General features: G+C 42.8%; 1 long non-coding RNA gene across 1 annotated transcript in view; it reads right to left on the bottom strand.

The window, feature by feature from the left end:
* LOC120315869 overlaps window positions 1-9,135 on the bottom strand; it is a 75,091-nt gene extending 65,956 nt beyond the window's left edge. The window contains exons 1-2 of the long non-coding RNA XR_005558805.1: window positions 9,016-9,135; window positions 7,802-8,001 (exon numbers count right to left, since the gene is read on the bottom strand). This is a non-coding gene — a long non-coding RNA (uncharacterized LOC120315869). The remainder of the gene's footprint in view (window positions 1-7,801; window positions 8,002-9,015) is intronic.
* Window positions 9,136-18,279: the final 9,144 nt, after the last annotated feature.

Genomic DNA, 18,279 nt, shown 5'->3' with positions numbered 1-18,279 from the left:
TCCAGAGATCAAGAGGATAGAGTGGATCAGCAATGAAAGCTCCAGAAGTTCCATTTAAGGAGTCAGCTGGTTCTTAAAAGAACTCTTAATAACAGCACACACTGAACTGTCAATTATAAGCTAACCATTATCTCTGGATTCCTGCAGTACTCTAATATATCATGAGAAATCAGCTACTGTTTTTTTTTTTAATTATCATCTTTAGCTGATCCTGGGTTACAGTTTCCCTTACTTCCCAACAGCACAGTATCTAAGAATGGCATGTAACCAATTCCTCATTTCTTCTCCTTCCAAGATTCAGCGCTGAAAGGTTCAATATTTAACACGTACACCTTAAATTACGAATCTCTCAAAACTGATACCCTTCCAGAGAGCAGAGTTGTGTCATCATCTCCGTGACCAGCCGAGATCATAAATCAAGATAATGTTTTTTCCCTCCTCCAGCAGACAGCTGAGATCCTAAGCCAATGCGCACATTGAACGGAGCGGTTTTTGCAACACAACAATGGCATAAATTGATCTGAATTCAGCCAAATCCCCAGAAGCGTCAAAGCCAAGCCAGGATTAATAGCCAAAGATTTGGGGACAGCAACAAACTTAGCTAAAGGAATTTATCTCTGTTGAAGTTCTTCCATTTATAAGACAAATGCTCTGCTTTCAAAATTGGATGGTCTCACTTCTCGACAGCCAACTTAAAAGCTTTTAATATTTCCCCAGTGTGATGTTTTGTTGAATTGCCAGTACAGTTGGCTGGCTGCATCTACCTGTTTCCACAGCCAATAAAAAATATATATACAGCAGGGTTAGTAACTCATTGCTCCGTTCCCTAAATAATAATAATAATAATAATAATAATAATAATCTCCCTTTGCCAAGATACAATCTGGAATGGGGTGGCACCTGGCGCAAGCAGGAGATGGAAGAAGCTCACCCAGGAAGGCCCTCATCTGCAAAACAGACTCTTTATGGATCAGGATTTCCTTGTGCTCAGTAGCTCAGTCCCTGATCATCACACAGTTGGACCGCTGTAATGCATTCCACATGGGGCTACCCTTGAACAGCACCTGGAAACTATAGCTGGTGCAGAGTTTGGCAGCGCAGGGAGTTTTTTTTGGGGGGGGGGGCAAGAATGGCCCCTGTAATACCACTGCTTTGCGAACTGCACTGGCTGCCGGTGTGCTTCCAGGTGGGACTCAAGGTCTTGGCCATCGCCTTTAAAGCCCTCCATGGCAGGGGTCCAGGCTACTGGAAGGAGCATCTTATCCTGGTGGGATTGTCCAGAGGAAGTATGCTGCAGGTCCAGTTATTCTGGCTGGTGGAGTCCAGGAGGAAGGACTTCTTTGCTGTTGTTCTTGCCTTCTGGAACATCTCCCCCCCATGTGAGGTTGGCCCCAACCAACCTGATGGCCACCACCAACCCGCCTCTCACGCTGGCTGATGGGGTCGCCCATATAGGTTTATTTTAGACTCTGGATGAGTCATTTATTAACGCTCTGCCCAACCAACTTTGAATTTTTAGAATCGTCCAGAGAGTCCCTGTAACTAAATGAAGAAATGACAGAATCCAAAACGGCAGGCTTAACTAAAATAAGCACCCTAATTGTATTTTGTCTAGGCATAAATCCAATCCAAGTCAATAGCAAGTGGCACATTTACGGTTTGGACATTAATGCGAGATAGTAATCTCTCCCTTTTGCAACTAATAACTTTTATTTATTTTTTACCTTCAGGAGGTATTAATGAGGGGACCACGAGACCCCCATTCTGAACAGTTTTGCTCTTTTGATTCTCATGCAACAGGGAACACAAACCAACTCTCATTATAGTGCAAGGTCTATAAGCGACTGGTAGACCAGCCAAAGATGAGATGTAGATTGTGTTCCTCCTGGCACCCAGACAGTACAACATTACCCATTCAATTGTCAAATGTACTCTTGGGGGGAGGAATCTCTAGGGGGTCCAAAAAACATGGCCTGTGTAAAAAGGGGCGGGGCTAGGATGGTGCACCTATAGCAGGGGTTTTCAAACTTGGCCCTTTTATGACTTGTGGACTTCAACTCCCAGAATTCCTCAGCCAGCATGCCTAGCTGAGGAATTCTGGGAGTTGAGTCCACAAGTCATAAAAGGGCCAAGTTTGAAGACCCCTGACCTATAGCTACTATCTTGATTTTTTTATGTCCTTCCCTTCCAACGCTGTTATTCTATGTTCTATGTTCAAATTAGATGAAGTCAACAAAATGCAAAAGAGGTCAGACTGAGACTGTTTGTGGGGACATAACAATTCTAGGCTGATGACTCGCTTAACTCCACCCCCGGTCTCTGCCTGTTCTTCTATAGAACAACTGTTCGTCTGAAATGATACAGTCCCTTCCTAATATTCTACGTTCCATGTTCTAATTAGGAGCACTGTATTTTCTATTGGAGCCAAAGCTTTGAATGCCTTTTTAAATTATTATTATTACCAATGCAGCTCATTGGTGATTTGCAAACTGGACAGGAACCAGAACACTTCATTAGCAAGCAGAACTGATAGACTCACAAAGATCCATTTATCATGGCTAATCACAATTTTGACCTTTTACAGTTGCACCACTCTGAGGACCATCATCAACAGCGATCGTTAAAACCGGTCCTGAGAGTCGGAATCATTGATCGGATCCCTTTCCCAATCTGAACCGAGAGATTGAGCGATTTTCATCCTGCACGAGCGTCATCAGCTGCTCTCCACTTTTGTAACGTCCTTTCTGTAATTCTCTGGTGAGCCAGCCATCCCCGTCAAATCACTGTGATTTAATTTGTATTCAGTTGTACATTGGCCACGTGCAAAGCGGCAAGTTAATTCTGACATAATTGAATGAGTCAATTAGTACTTGACATCTGGGAATCTCGGTTTGGGAAATTGGGGGGGAAGAGGGGAAATGGTTTTGACAGGGAAAACAAATATGAGTTGTCCCCCTCTTTAGTGACTGTTCAAGGTTACAATGGCAGCGAAAAAATGGACTTGTGACCATTTTTTACATGTATGACCATTGCAGCATGCCCGTGATCACGTGATCAAAATTCGGGTGCTTGGCAACTGACTCGTTTTTATGATGGTGGCCGTGTCCTGGGGTCATGTGATCCCCTTTTGCGACCTTCTGACAAGCAAAGACAAAGGGGAAACCAGGTTCACTTCACAACCGTGTTACTAGCTTAACAACTGCGGCAAAAAAAGTTGCAAAACAGGGCAAAGCTCAGTTAACAAATGTCTCACCCTACTAATTTAACAACTGCAGTGGTTCCCTTCACTTAGCAACAGAAACTTTGGGCTCATAAGTCAAGGACTATCTGTATTTATGTCTTTATGGTTTACCGGTTCTTCGGGTTTTATTTTCAATCGTTTTATTGTATGTTGCTCAGAGTCACATTTATGAGGCAGGCGGCCATATAAATTTGATAAATAAACAAATCAAGCTGGCAAGCTTGCTGCCGTGCTGAAGAAGGAAACAGCAACAGCTCTGGCCTAGACTATAAAATAGGCTTAGCATCATTTGGGGATAAGGGGGGGGGGGAGAACAAGTCTATAGCAGAGATCAAGAATGACTTCTGATCCCAGAGGTTTTACAAGAGCAGCAACAAATAGGATTTCATTCCTTTCCTCCGTTAAGCTAGTGCAATCCCTGGACTGCAGCAGTCAATAATAAATTTGTCCATTCTCAGATTGGTTATCCTGGTGTTCAGAGTTGAGACGTGCGAGAGATCATCTGCTTACACTCACAGGCACACATGTACACCCACATACAAATCGAATCCAATCTTTTTTACAGTCCTAGACCAACATGGGATGTCATGATCTCAGGAGGAACCTCATTCCAGAGGGTAGGTGCTGCAACAAAGAAGGAACGGTCCCTAGATCCCAAAAGATGGGACTGTTTGATCAAGGACTGTAGAAGAGAGACTGGCTGAGCCAGGGGGAGGAGTCAAGTAAGGAATCAGTTTAGAGTCTCTACGTAGTCACAAACAGGAGTGGAGTGGAGTGGAGTGGAGTGGAATGGAATGGAATAGAATAGAATAGAATAGAATAGAATAGAATAGAATAGAATAGAATAGAATAGAATAGAATAGAATAGAATAGAATAGATGCAATGGAGAATGGAATGGAATGGAATGGAATGGAATGGAATAGAATAGAATAGAATAGAATAGAATAGAATAGAATAGAATAGAATAGAATAGAATAGAATAGATGCAATGGGGAATGGAATGGAATGGAATGGAATGGAATGGAATGGAATGGAATAGAATAGAATAGAATAGAATAGAATAGAATAGAATAGAATAGAATAGAATAGAATAGAATAGAATAGAATACTTTCTTGACCAAATGTGTTTGATACATAAGGAATTTGTCTCCCATGCATAAATTCTCAGTTTACATGCAAAAAACAAATAATACAAACCATAATTATAAAGGATAATAATCATAATAATGATACCAAGAGGATGAAGTCCCACCTCTGCTGAATTCCCTTGAACCTTATCTAGGCTCACCCAAGCGCAAACCATCAGTCTGAGAAGATTCATGTATACAGGCTTAAGAAATAGAACAGTTAATTGAACTCTTCAAGCAGGGGGAACTGGCATTGGTCCACTCTGTTGACTCTTACTGGATGGACAGAACCAGCAGGAGACAGGAGGCCCTTCAGATAACATGGACTCTGTTGGAGATGACTAGGCTGAGCCCGAGAGAGGAGTCAAACGGGTCATGAGTTTTGAGTCCCTTTGCACTCACGAGAGATCTAACTCCAGCCCCCCTTGAATTCCATTGACTCTTCTCTACCACCAATTTGCTTTGACCATTAGTAGTTCAGATTCTTGCAGAGAGCTTCAGCTTGCAATAAATCCTTACATTCATTTGAACAGCTTGGATTTCCTGATTTCCATGCTTGACAGTCTCAGGTCGTAGTTTTGCCCTACGATCTATTAGAAAAATATTTTGAGAAGTGCATTTTTGCTCCATTTTTTATTTTATTTTATTTTATTTGACCACAAGAGCGTTTTATCTTGGTTTGGAAACAATTCAAGACCTCTCCCAAATCATCCTCTTCCAAAGATGGACCTTATAAATATTTTGGGTATCCTTGAAGAACACGAGAGGGTCAAAGAAGGACGCAATTGCTGACCGATAGACCTAATTATTTTCCTTTTCTAATCCGGACATTAATTTTGCGGTAATGGATGACGAGAAGAAGGATGGAGATGCCTCTGCTTTGTGATATTGCCTTCATAAAGCGAGCCATATTTCCTCCCCTTTTTATCGCTGAAAGGTTGCTAAAGATATAGGGTGTCTGTGCCTCATCCTTAACATAAATTTCACTCCATATTACTCATGGATTACAGACCGCTTAACGTCAATTCGTCATGGCCTTTCGTGGTAATAAATTCATCTTGTCTTTGTAATTGGGAAAGCTGTAAATAATAATAATCATAAAAAAAAGAATGACTCTGGGAGAGTTAAGGAGGAAGGCACCAACCACACATCATGTTCTTTGTGCCGTTGTCTGCTAGAAGGTGCTGTCTTCCCGAGTGTGTGCTGGGAGTCACAGCCAACAGCTTCCTTTTGTAGGAATTCATTAAAAAAACACTATTGCAGAATAACAGAGTTGGAAGGGACCTTGGAGGTCATCTACTCCAACCCCCTGCTCAGGCAGGAAACCCTATATCATTTCAGACACAAAGCTGTCCAGTCTCTAACACTCCTTATCCCCTTGTGAAAGAGGCTTCTGGGTTTTTTTTTTTCTTACAGGTAGTCCTCATCATACGGCCACAATTGAGCCCAAAATTTCTCTTGCTAAGTGAGAGAGTTGTTAAGTGAATTTTGCCTCATTGTACGACCTTTTTTGCCACAGTTATTAAGGGAATTACCTCAGTTGCTCAGTTAGTAGCCTGGTTGTTAAGTGAATCTGGCTGTCATGGTTACGACAGATGAAACTCTTCAAAGAACTTTGAGGCATTGTTTACCTTAAAGAATCTCTATTCAAGTAGCATAGCATCGGCACTAACATAATCGAAGCCAAAAACTGAATTCCCCCCCTCCTTGAGCACAATTCCCTCCTCCAATTAACAGTCATAAATCACATTCCCCAATTAGTTTAAAGTGCAGGCTTTCTCCTTCTTATCATCTCTTATTTCAATGACCTTGATTCTCACGCTAAGTTCAGTATTGTTATGTCTAGCTCAGGGGTAAGCAACCTCGGCTCTTTTATGACTCGTGGACTTCAACTCCCAGAATTCCTGAGTCAGCTGACTCAGGAATTCTGGGAGTTGAAATCCATGAGTCATAAAAGAGTCGAGGTTGCCTACCCCTGGTTTGGCTGCACATCCCCCCCTCTCCCCAGCATCATCTAGCTCTAAAAGCGAAAAGAAGAACATGGCTGCATCTCCATCTCTTGTCAATGCCAAAACATCCGATGTTAGCAGTGTTGACCCTGGCGTCCCCCGTTGAGTTGGCTTGTTAGAAGGTCGCAAAAGGGGATCACGTAACCCGGGACACGGTGACCGTCCTAAATACATGCCAATTTCCAAGCACACAATTTTTGCTCCCAGGACTATGGGGATGCTGTGACATTTGTAAGCGTAAGAACCAATCATAAGCCCCTTTTTTTCAAGGCGGCCATGACCATTGCTAATAAATGCCTGTAAGTCAAAGTCTATCTGTACACGCAGGAGAAACAGTCTTCCACCGGCCTCCTAAAAGCACAAGAACTTCTATTAATCTGGAACCCGATTTCGCTCGCCTGCTTAAAATAAATAAACGACACACTTGGAAGCATTCAAGTTTGGAAGTGTGGGCCGGACCGACTAGTTTAAATTTAAAAACAGCCCCCATCTCAGAGAATACAGCCCGAAGCGGACAAGCCATCCAGCGTTGCAAAAATGGTTCTGCAAGAACCATTTTTCCAAATTTATTTCGGGACTGGCATTTTCATGCGTAGCCCACTCTGCTCCTTTATTAACTCACTATAAATAAAACATTTAATTTTTTTTTTTAAAGCATTCCTCTGCTTTGACAATGCGTGGCTGGCCGTCTATCCAAATTTGCTTCTGGAGTTATTAAAATCCATCGCGGACCCGAATATACATAGAAGCTAAGCTGCCTGGTGGTGATCCACCAACACGCCCACCTCACAAGAACATCTCCTATACTTAGTGGGTCTAAAGCGGCTTCTTTTTCGATCTCTCTTCCTACGTTCATGGCTTCTGTTTTCGGGCACTGTTAAAACTTTTCTTGGGTTAACCACTCCATGGTAATTCCAGAAAAAGATGGGATGGGATCCAGTGGTGGGATTCAGCCAGTTCGCACCACTTTGGCAGAACCGGTAGCTAATTTTTTGTTGCCCGGGCCCGGAATGGACTTCCAGAAACGGCATCCACACAGAGAACCGGTTGTTCACATATTTGAATCCCACCACTCCTTCCTTCCTTCCTTCCTTCCTTCCTTCCTTCCTTCCTTTCTTCCTGTGGTGGGATTCAGCCGGTTTGCACCACTTTGGCAGAACCGGTAGCTAAATTTTTTGTTACCCAGGCCCAGAATGGACTTCCAGAAGCGGCATCCACACAGAGAACCGCTTGTTCACCTATTTGAATCCCACCCCTGGATGGGATGGGATGTTCTGTGCGCCTGGGTATATAGTCATGCTGGCCCATTGATAACAGAAGTATCTTCGGACAACATAGGCTCCCTCAGCTAAGAAACAGAGATGAGGACACCCCCCCCCCCAAGAGTTGGACACGACTGGGCAGGGAAAACCTTTATATTTACCTTTGCAACGTTTCTTAGGGGTGATTTTCCGTGGATTTCTGAGAGAGGATCTTTCAATTTGACTTGGAGATACTTCAGGTTGAACTCAAGATCATTCATGTTCAAGGCATGTGCTTTGTCACCAACTGACAAGCTTACAGATCTTTGTTGAGAACACGGGAAGCTGTTATTGGATCCAGCTCTTTATCCGTTGGTAATGTCTGCAAAAAACAAACACCAAACTCATAGACCTTCAAGGACCTCCTCCTCCTCCTCCTCCTCCTCCTCTCCCCCCAATCTCATTCCCTTCTAAGACCTATTTGGGTCATGTAACATCTGCAAGAAAGCTACCAAGCTCAGAGAGCATCAAGGACCCCATAATTTAACATTGAACTACAGGTATTCTATTCCATCGGGACCACCTATGGGTGTCATATGCTTCATAAAGCATGCAAATGGGGGAAAATCTGCCTGTAGGCCAAACTCTTTTTAGCAGCACTGATGATGTTACCTCGCTGGGTCATGAAACATCTGCAAGAAAACCACCAAACTCAGAGAACACCAAGGACCCCACAGTTCAACCCTGTTGAACCCCTAACATGTTGCACACAAAGGAACACCTGACACAAATGTAATGACCTCTAGAATGCCTTGGTGATACCTTTAAAAAAAAAAAACACACAGTCTTGTCCCAAATCATTAATTACCACCCAATCATCCGAAGCTTCATTTGATTGATATTCCTCTCCCCCTATTTATCTGGATTTTAGCTATTGGTCACATGAGAAATAGGGAAATGGCACAAAAAGATACATCTTTGATGCGTGACACATAGGCCTTCACCAAAACACCTCAGAGACCATCACAAAATCTATTTTTGTACGGTTCACTGTTAATGCCTTCAACCAAGCTCCCCCCCCCTCCAACTTTCTCTCTGCTTTGGCTCCAACTTTGAAAGGGGAGTGGGAGGGAGGGAGGGAGAGAGAGAGAGAAAGAGAGAGAGAGAGAGAGAGAGAGAGAGAGAGAGAGAGAGAGAGAGAGAGAGAGAGAGAGAGAGAGAGAGAGAGAGAGAGAGAGGAAGAAAAAGAGAGAGAGGAAGAGAGACACAGAGAGACACAGAGGGAGAGAGAGAGAGAGAGAGAGAGAGAGAGAGAGAGAGAGAGAGAGAGAGAGAGAGAGAGAGAGAGTTGCTTTCCAGCCATCCATCAATGCTCCTGAAAGAAACATCTACTAACCATCAGAAGGTATCGATCAAGCATCAATAAGTCATCAGAGCCATTGGCGAGCCATCAAATTAGAGAGGAAGGAGCTTTGACACAATGCTAAATCTATTTACGATATGATCAAGATGTGCCTGAAGGGGAAAAAAAATTATTGTTAATGTTTGTGGAAACTGTCAAACCACATTTTTGACTTAAGCAAAACAGTAAAGAAATGTTGATTATTTATTGCTCTCTGAAGGTTGTTAGGCTAATTTTGTTTAAATGACAATCCCCCGTCAGACCCCATTAAAGTTGTTTATTGATATTTCTATTGCGTTTCGTTTTACCCCACAGTCAAAGTGGTAGAAGCAACATAACGGGGTTCCTATCTGTAGTTGAGAGTTTGTTATTTTTTTTATTTATTTTAGTTTTAGGGATTGCTAATGCATTACAGTAGCTGGAGGACTGGGGCCTCTTTAATAACATTAGATTAACACTAAGAACATAAAATTGATAACGTTAATAACATTCAGCAATGCAAATAGGTTGTTTTTTTAATTAGGTGGTTGATTTAGAACAGCTCTGTCCCAAAACAAATAAATGTGTAAAAGCCACAAAAGCATTCAAGCCATCCTCAACTTAGGACGGTCATTGAGCCTTTGACAGTCATAAAGCAGATCATCACACAACCTTAATGACCTTTTTTTTAATGACAGCATCCTTAAGCTACTGCAGTAGTCATTAAACTAATCCATTGTTCACTAAGTTGAGCAAAGACCTAGAGACCAAAACATACAAAGAACGAAGAACGGTTGCAGGACTTGGGTTTGGACAGTCTAAAGAAAAGAAGAAATAGGGGAGACATGATAGCAGCGTTCCAGTATCTGAGGGGCTGCCACAAGGCAGAGGGGGTCAGGTTGTTTCCAGAGCCCCAGAAGGAAGGACGAGAAACAATGGTTAGAAACTGATCAAAGAGAGAAGCAACCTGGAATTAAGAAAAAAACTTCCTGACAGTGAGGACAATCAACCAGTGGAACAGCTTGCCTCCAGAAATTGTGGGTGCTCCATCAGTTTTCAAGAAGAGACTGGACAATCACCTGTTTGAGATGGTATAGGTTCTCCTGCTTGAGCAGAGGGCTGGATTTGAAGACCCTCAAGATCCCTTCCAGCTTCTATTCTACTCTACTCTACTCTACTCTACTCTACTCTACTCTACTCTACTCTACTCTACTCTACTCTATTCTACAATCTGTCTATTCTAATTCTATTCTATTCTGTTTTACAATCTGTCTATTCTATTCTATTCTATTCTATTCTATTCTATTCTATTCTATTCTATTCTATGGGGCATTTTTGCTAGAAACTGGAAGTAAATGTTAGTTTTTGGTAAAAAAAAAAAGTCATAAATTGGGGTCTCATGACTGTGGGATGTTAGAAATGACTGCAAATGCAGGCAAATTGCCGAGCATCCAAAATGCGATCACATGACCCATGGGGAGAGGATGGCTGTCAGAACTTCGGAACTGGGTCATAAATACTTCTCAGGGGATCCATCGGAACTTCAGTCCCTAAGCAACTGGTCGTAAGTGAAGGACTACCAATACATTTGGCCGCCTAAAGAAGGCTCCCGGCGAGACAGGCAGCAAATAAACTTAGCAAATAAGTAAACACACCATCGCACAAAATCTAACTTCTCTGTCTCTTTATCAAGTAAACGGAATATAACACCTATACCGGGGGCTTACAGGTCTGTGGGCTGATAGGATGTGATTCTCTGATAGCATCCAAGGTTTGAGCCCGAAATTGTAACGCCCGACTGAATTTAGCCACTATTTTAATTGCCTGCCGCATCCCCAAAGCAGGGTAACAGCATATTGACGGAAATCAAAACAAGCACCGATCTGCCGGTCTCGTCTGATCCCCCAGCCAGCAATGGAAGAGGGGTTTTTATGCAGCCAAAACGGGTGTCCAGGGAAAAGAGGAATAAAAACCGTACCAACTTTTAAGTACACGGTTCCCCATCTATGCCTCTTTATCAGATAACTTGTGCTTCTGAATGTTTTTTTTTTTTTTTTTTTTAGCTCTCTGGTGGTTTCCACTGTTCGCTCAGCAGCTTCCTGGCTTTGCACATCTGTCAAAAGCCGCAAATGCTGGCTGCTGCCTTCAAAAATCAGAGCCGGGCTTATTACGATTTTTATCTGCACCTCAACTCAATATTCTGTAGCTCCTGGAGCGCTCAATATAATCTGCACCAAATTCCTTCCTCGGGTGTACATAAGACGCATTTACAGCCTCCGGTGTTTTAAGAGGCCATTGCGTTGTAAGAAGAAAAAATATATAGAGATAGACTGTACATCCAGCTTTGTAGATTGAAGCAGAATTTGGTGGTGTTTCCATGTCTTGAAGACTGTTAAGGAGTTGAGGGCTCTAGACCAGTGAAGGGCACCAAACAAGTCTCTCGAACCCCACTGTAACCCTCTCAGCCTTCTTGGAGTAAAAGAGGCTGAAGAAGCTGGATCCAATTTTTCTTTTAGCTTTGGGGCAATTTAGGGGTGAAGCTTGCTCTTGGGGTTTTTTTGAAAGTAGAACGAGGAGGCCTGCATGGATCTAAATGACCACTAAAGGACAGCAAAGAGGTAGAGATTGCTGCATTACTTTGCTGCCATTGGGTGGCCATAGAGAGGTTTGCAAGCCAGATTTGGTAACTCAGAAGAAGGGAAGCTGTCTTAAGGACCCATTTGCCCATTCAAAAATCCACAAAATAAGAAAAGATGCCAGATGATGGACTTTGCCCACTCAGATCATTTAAACACATTCCCCACTTCATTCCTTCTGGACTTCTAGTTGGGGAAGAAACAGGATACGGATTCTCCAAGCCTCATTTTGCATCAACTGCCAACACAGAAGATGGCGTCAATTGCCAACATGGAAGATGGCACTATTTGAAAACAGAGAAGATGGCGTCAATTGCAAACACAGAAGAGGGTGTCAATTGCAAACACAGAAGAGGGTGTCAATTGCAATCGGAGAAGAGGGTGTCAATTGCAATCAGAGAAGAGGGTGTCAATTGCAATCAAAGAAGAGGGTGTCAATTACAAACTCAGAAGCTAGCGTTAACTGCAAACACAGAAGATGGTGCCAATTGCAAACCACACCAGAAACTCTGACGAGTAAAACTGAGCTCCCTGGTACTCTGGCATCCTCAAAACAGAAGGGATTAATCTTGGTGCGTTTTGTTTTCATTAGCAAATAATTCAGGCACATCCTTGTTAGTGCAGCCCGGCGCACACGGCCCAAGCAGTGCATTTCAGCTGAGATATGCTAATGATCCACTTGAGAACCAAATGCTGCTTTTCCTCCCTTATCATTTTTTTCCCCAGCTCTCATAACTTGAATGACTCTGTGTACAAAATATTTGCAAACAGGAGGGCGAGAACTGGGAAATCACTGCGCTGGCATTCAATGCATTATTGTTTTCTCCTAGTTGCTGTAGTTTTTGCTTGCTTGCTTGCTTGCTTGATAAAACGTGAATCAGGGCTGCTAAATTAGCCATTTTGCAAATAACTGATAAAGGCAAGAGAGGGATTAGCATCTCCCTGCTAATTCTGCATTTCAAAGATAAACAAGACAATGCAAATATTACCAATTAGACAGTGTTCAAAAGTAAACACTCCCGAGTATTGAGGAATATGGAAATGAGCTCAAAGCTGGAAGGTTGGGGGGGGGGGGAAGAAAGAGTCTTTAATCCTTTGGATTAAAACAAAGGGTATCATGCAATATTTGTCATACTTAGAAAACTCAGAAAGATTTAGACTGGGGATAATTGAGACAAGAAAATCTTCCATACGCGCTGGGAACGATCAATCTTGAGCAATAGTTCAGATATTGGTGGGATCCTTCCAAAACCCAAGAGTAAAGTTCACTAAATCTTTTTTTTGTAAACCAGCCAGGGTCACTGAAAGTGAGTGAGCGGCCACATAAATTCTCCAAATCAAATCAAATCAAAAAATAGTAATTGTCAAAAATTTAGCAGGGCGAGATCGCCTTAATCCCTACTTAAGGAGTTCGTGGAGGCATCTAGTCAGCCTTTAGATGACACAGAATGCTGAAATTGTTGAAGTATAGGGAGTCCTCGACTTATAAGCATTTGTTAAGTGACCGTTCAAAGTTAGAAAGGCGCTGATAAAAGTGGCTTCTGGCCAGTTTCCACCTAACGTTGCAGCATCTCCCTAATCATGTGGTCAACATTCAGACGCTTGGCAACTGACATGCACTTATGACAGTTGCCATGCCTAAATAAATGAAGACTGTGAGGTTCCTAAATTGGTTCTCAAGATTCTGTATGTTATCCCTTCTTCCTGGCATTAAAAACTGACATTCATGTTATATTGAGCGTTGATTCTTCCACCCTCATAGCCATCTGTCCGTCTATAGCCATTGTCTTATTTTGGAAAGGCATTTGTTTTAAACTAAATCGTTAACAATCTCGTTTTAAAATGTCCACGAGAATCCTACTTCCTTGCATGGGCTCCGCAATTAGGCAGCTGGTGGGCTCTGCGAACCCGACTTTAGCCTAGCATGTTGTCGGAATGCTGCTTTAGCCTGTCGAGCAGACTTCACAGTTGCCAAGAACGTTCTCTTTTCTATTTCCTATGGATTTAAAACACAATTGCTCATCGCTCAGAAATTCATTTCTCCTCCATCCTGCCACTGGAGTGGCTTAAGCCTGCACACGATTTGAATGCAAGCATCAGCGCTTGATAAAGGAGCTAGACTGTCTTGTGATAATATTCCTGGCACCCAAACACACACACCCTACACACACACACACACATACACAGAAAGAGGACCGTCACTGCTGGTCTGGAGATCTCTTTATCTCTCCTCTGATTTGTATATTGCGTGTTTCCTTTGCACATATAAATTACTCCCTTTCTGTCTCTGCTTTTCCCTTTGCTTTGCTCCTACAAGGTCATCGTGTCATTATCAAAACTGCATTCCGAGATAAAACAATTGGCAAGGGACTTCATTCATCCGTCTCCCGGCTTTGCAAAGGGAGCTGGTGTCATTTGAAAACATAATTTAATACCAAGAAGGGCTCAGAAGCCGGCATTATCTTCGGTGCCACTTTTAGCTATGAATCACTGCCTTTAGCATAGACTACCCCATATTCATGCAAAAGCCATCTATGAAATTGCTTCCTAATACAATGAAGCTGGCTAGAATTATTTGGAGCGGAAAAAACACTGCAGTTAACAGTTAACCAGTGGAACAACCTGCCTCCAGAAGCGGTGAATGTTCCAACACTGGAATTTTCAAAGAAGAGACTGGACAGCCACTTGTCTGAAATGGTATAGGGTTTCCTGCCTGAGCAGGGGATTGGACTAGATGACCTCCAAGGCCCCTTCCAAGGTTTTTATATTATTATTATTATTCCATCTTCTGTCTTCCCTATGAACTTACTATTCAGTTCTTTAATTTGTTCTTAGCTTCGCTTCGATCATGAATTATTTTGCAAACAGAGATTAATAGCTGGGGGAAATAGCTTTAAAATCTCCTCAGAGATTTCATCCACTTACACGCATGTCTTTGGGGACAGAAATATTGAATGTGACTTTAAAAAAAAAAAAAAAGACCGGTTCCACCACATTACAAAAAAGATGTTGAGACTTTGGAAAAAGTGCAAAGAAGAGCAACCGAGATGATTAAGGGCCTGGAGACAAAAACAGGAATTGGATATGACCAGTCTAGAGAAAAGAAAGATTAGGAGTGACATGATAGCAGTTGTAAAATTAGGTGCCACTCAACGATCACATCGTTTAGCAATGGAAGTTCCAGTTCCCACCGTGGTCGTAAATCAAAGATTACGCATACACAAATGAACTAACCCAAGTTGAACGTTTTATGCTAAGCTTCAATTCCTAGCAGTGCAATCTTGGGGGTTAGGGGTGCTGGGAGCTCCAGTTTGTTTGTCTCCCCTGTTCCTCCTCCCCCCAGATATTCTGAGAAATTAAAAGAGCAATTATCGCCGTTGTAGTTATCAAACCTCCGGTACAAGTACAAACCACGGAGGGTGCCTTCTCCAAATCCGTCTTCCCTCTTACTTCTAATCCTTTTATCCCTAATATTTTGCATATTGCTGCCTTCCCAGGAGCAACCCTGATTTGTTTGTTTGGAACGAGCCCTCGCACTGAGAGACGATAACGATGAATCCACACGAGGCAGCGAACTAAAATGGATCTGTGAATTCATTTGTTTTCATTAAGCCAAGACAGCAGGAAAGTGATGTCAGAGGAGAAAGATTAATTTGCAAACTGAATAAATGGGAAAATGGGGGGGGGGGAGCAGGAGAGATGAGTGATCTGATTTGGCAAAGTAGCTTTGAAAGGAGAAAGTTAACTCGCTCAGACGTGTGGCAAAGAAGATGCCTTCTTAAGCTCCTCTGCTCAGACAGGGCCACTGAAATACGGGGGCAATTCAGAAATAAACCTCCGTTGGGTTATCACTGAGACACTCGCAGATACAGAACTTTTATTACACAAGTTAGAAAACTACATGACTTTTCAACGTAGTCGCCGTTCAAATTGAGGCCCTTGTCATAACGTTTTACAAGATTTGAAACTCCTTAGTAGTAGTCGCTCGGCATCAAATCTGGGTTCTTCAGGGGGTGATCAAAAGCATCCCAAAGGAACTGCTTCAAAAGTTCTTGTGTGCGTGTAGCGGTGTATGGGTGAGCATTATCGTGAACCAACACCACACCGGAAGTCGGCTTGTTATGGATGCCTCATTTGAGTTTTCGCAATGTTTCACAGTAGACGTCTGAATTGAGGCTCGAACCACGCTCCGTGAACTTCACTAGCAGTTAGTCCTTCAGCATCTTCACATTTCCTATGGCTTTTTTATGGCACCACTTCCAGTGTGGTGTTGGTTCACGATAATGCTCACCCGCACACTGCTAGGCGTACCCAAGAAGTTTTGAAGCAGCTCCGTTGGGATGTTTTTGATCACACGCACACACTGACATTCCTTTCAGCAGTTCCAAGAAGGCTCCAGACCCATTTGCACCACTCAGGTGACCCTGAGGACACGGGTAAACCTCCAATAGCATCAACAACTCTCTAAAAGGATGCAAACGATCAGCTGTCTGCAAGGAGTATAAATCCTTCCACTCCCTACCATCCAGCCAGAGTTCAAGAATCTTCTTGGACGAGAAGTGAAACGTCTCCAAAGAAAAACAAGAAAGTCCAGTTGCCTCTTGAAAAAACACCTTTGGGATAAACTACCATATGTATACGTATGGGTGTTCTGAACACAGAAGGACAATCTTGGCACAAGAAAAGCAAGCACTCCGCAAAGCCAGAGCTGCAAATGCTGAAGTAACAGTGTCTACATTTCTTTGTTCAGTATGTAGCAGAACATTCCGTGCTAACATCGGTCTTATCAGCCACCTACGGACACATCGTTGATGGCCCATAACCCACAAGATGTCAAGGTCTTCATCAAAATCGATGGACGAACAACATATGTATGGGTGTAGAGTGTATATATAGGTATGTCTATAGCATGTGTATATATGTGTCACGTATGTGTATGGGTAGATATATACTTTCCTTTGAGAGCAGGCAACAGTATTTCATTTTTACTGTGTGCCAGAAAAAAATGACAATAAAGGTTAACTTATCTTGTCCTGTCTTTGGCAGCAATTTTGGGCTCATTGTGTTACATCATCCCCCCCCCCCAAAGAAAACGCTCCAGCCAACCTGAATTGAACTGAAGATTAAAACTCGTAATGGATTAGAAAACAAAGGCTGTGTTTTGAACTTTTCCAAACGAGCTGTCACGTATCGGTTCATCTGAATGTTGCAAATTGGTGTCAAGCTGGAAAGGATCACTCTGCCCGTTATAGTTGCGACCAAAAGACCAATCTGCCTCCTTCCGCTTTGCCAAGTCCATTGTTTGAACGATTTCAACTCATCATCCAGGTTTTCGAACCGCACACACCACGAGGGAATCATGCAATTTTTTTAAAAAATAAAAAATAGGCTTCTTCTCTGGATTGGCGTTTTTGTTTTGACAGGCTCAGGGCCATCACCACCACCCGCAGGAGATGGCAAAATAATTGGCACCATCTTCAAAAGCAATTTAATAAACACTTCCAACCTGCTCCATTATGGATGTAAAAAAATCCTCCTCCAGCTCTGCTCACCCTCGACTGGAGTGATTATTAATTCCAACCCCTTTTTCTCTCTCTCTCTTTTTAACGCTGCAAACGGCATCTTAAGAGGAACATGACGGATGCGTTTCACTGGCAATATGCAATAACAAGACTTGGGAGTCTCTCTGCTGACGGTGTTTGCAGACAGAATATTTGATCTTTTTCCCTGATTTTTAGAGGAAGTTATTTCCAGAAAGGGAATTCAAGAGGAAGGATCATGGTATTTTGTGTAGGTCAGGAAAAGGAAAGATACGGGAGTGCAGGTGCTTTACATATAACCTCGTTTTTTTGTTCATCGGAACGTGTTGCAAAAAGCTATCTTATTATCTTGCCTTTATTGATTTTAGAAATAACTCAAAGTGGCAAACATATGTAGTACTCCTTTTTTCCTCCTATTTTCTCCACAACCACCCTTTGAGGTGGGCTGGGCTGAGAGAGAGGGGGACTGGCCCAAAATCACCCAGCTGGCTTTCATGTCTAAAGCAGGACTAGAACTCACCATCTCCCGGTGATTGGCCCAAAGTCTCCAGCTACCTTTCATGCTTAAAGCGGAACTAGAACTCACCATCTCCCGGTGATTGGCCAGTCATCCAGTCAGCTTTCATGCCTAAAGTGGTTTAGAACTCACCATCTCCTGGCTACCTAATGAGAAGGAAGGACTCACTGGAGAAGAGCCTAATGCTGGGAAAGATGGAGGGCAATAGAAGAAGGGAACGGCAGAGAAGGAGGTGGCTGGATGGAGTCACTGAAGCAGTAGGCATGAGCTTCAATGGACTCCAGAAGGTGGTAGAGGACAGGAAGGCCTGGAGGAACGTTGTCCATGGGGTCGCGATGGGTCAGACATGACTTTGCAACTAACAACAACAAAACCACCCAGAGTACATCTCAAGAACCTGCTTCTGGCCAATACTGTAAGACATAGAGCAGCCTTCTTGTGTTCTAAGTCTAGATTTGTTAGACAAACAATACCGAGGGAGCCATTGGACATTATGGTTAGTGGAACCAATGGGAGTTGAAGCCAGCACTCATGGACTTCATTAAGCTGTAGAAGGTGGGTTACAGCATCTAGAAGTGAATCTACA

This window comes from Crotalus tigris, unplaced genomic scaffold (assembly GCF_016545835.1).
Source record: "Crotalus tigris isolate CLP2741 ecotype Arizona unplaced genomic scaffold, ASM1654583v1 scf7180000019173.45859301935:6455823, whole genome shotgun sequence".
Classification (NCBI taxonomy): domain Eukaryota; kingdom Metazoa; phylum Chordata; class Lepidosauria; order Squamata; family Viperidae; genus Crotalus; species Crotalus tigris.
Note: the sequence above shows the minus strand (reverse complement) of the source record. Positions and strands in the feature narration are given on the sequence as shown.